General features: G+C 36.3%; 1 pseudogene; it reads left to right on the top strand.

The window, feature by feature from the left end:
* Window positions 1-629: 629 nt before the first annotated feature.
* LOC117086413 lies at window positions 630-1081 on the top strand (annotated as a pseudogene).
* The last annotated feature ends 556 nt before the right edge of the window (window positions 1082-1637 follow it).

Below are 1637 nucleotides of genomic sequence, written 5' to 3'. Positions count from 1 at the left end.
ATAGAATCTTTAATCTAGAAATTCCACTGCTAGATATATACCCAAGAGAGTTGGAAACATGTACCCACACAAAATTCGCACATGAATGTTCATAACAGCATTATGTGTAATAGCCAGATGGAAACAATCCAGATGTTCATAAACTAATGAGTGGATACATAAAAAGTGATATATTATCTATGCAGTGGAATACTATTCAGCAATAAAAAGGAATGGCTATTGATACATGATACAACATGGATGAACCCTAAAACATTATGTTAAGTGAAAGAAGCCAGACACAGAAGACTACCTTGTGTAATTTCATTTATAAGAAACCTTAAGAAAAAGGCAAATCTTATAGTGACCAGAAAAAAAAAAAAAAAAAAATCAATTGTTGCCTGGACCTGAGAGTAGGAATGTAAGTGATTGCAAATAGGCACCAGGGACTTTTTTGGAGTGATGAAAATATTTTTAAGTGAACAGTGGTTGCTACACAACTCCATAAATTTACAAGAAATCATTGTACACTTATGTTGAACAAATTTAAAGATACGTAAATTATGCATTTCTTACCCTGCCAACACCTAGTCGCATGGAAGTGGAGGCTTGGGTACATTCAAGATTCAGCTTCACAGTAAGCCACCGCCATGGCCGAGGAAGGCATTACTGCTGGAGGTTTAATGGATGTTAATACTGCTTTACAAAAGGTGCTGAAGACTGCCCTCGTCCATGATGACCTAGCATGTGGAATTCTCGAAGCTGCCAAAGCCTTAGACAAGTGCCAAGCCCATCTTAGTGTGCTTACATCCAACTCTGATGAGCCTGTGTATGTCAAGTTGGTGGAGGCCTTTTGTGCTAAACACCAAATCAACCGACTTAAGGTTGATGACAAGAAACTGGAGGAATAAGTAGGCCTCTGCGAAACTGACAGAGAGGGGAAGTCCTGTAAAGTGGTTGGTGGCAGTTGTGTAGAAGTTAAGAATGCTGGCAAGGAGTGTCAGGCCAAAGATGTCATCAAAGAGTACTTCAAATGCAAGAAGTGAACACATAAAACTTTGGTGCATACCAACATGCACACGCACCCACTCACACACACAAATTATGGCTCTGTGATAAGGCTGTTTCAAACAGCCTGAAAGTCACAAATTCACGTATGCATTTCTCATTAATAAGTAAAAGTAATAAGCCTTCAGGGGTTTAACCTTTTCAGCTTGTTTCATCTGCACTCTTCAAACTTTGATGAGTGCCTCAGAAACATTGAATATGCATACTTTTCCAAGGAACAAGATTTTTAATCTTTTCCTTGGTTTTAGAATCTAACCTACTGAATGAAAATATTTTAGAGTTATGTTATAATTTGATGACTGCTTATGTGGAAATTAACTATCACAAAGAAAATTGGGAGACATTCCCAGTCATACGCTTGTCAAAGTGGAAAAAGTTTTAATGATATAAAAACATAACTAAATAAAAACACTTGGAAATGCATGCACATACACACAAAGTAAGAAATTTATGATTAAGGATGACTTTTGATTTTTAAAATATAATCGTATTCTATGTACTTTATCCAGGTAGATTGTTATTTACCTTTTCAAAGTATTTTCAACTGTGGCACATTATAATTTTCTCTGGGCACTGCTTTTATTATTTGA

This window comes from Trachypithecus francoisi, unplaced genomic scaffold (genome assembly GCF_009764315.1).
Source record: "Trachypithecus francoisi isolate TF-2019V2 unplaced genomic scaffold, Tfra_2.0 Lachesis_group1, whole genome shotgun sequence".
NCBI classification, from domain to species: Eukaryota; Metazoa; Chordata; class Mammalia; order Primates; family Cercopithecidae; genus Trachypithecus; species Trachypithecus francoisi.
The sequence above is the reverse complement of the archived record's forward strand: the minus strand, read 5'-3'. Positions and strand labels throughout refer to the sequence as shown.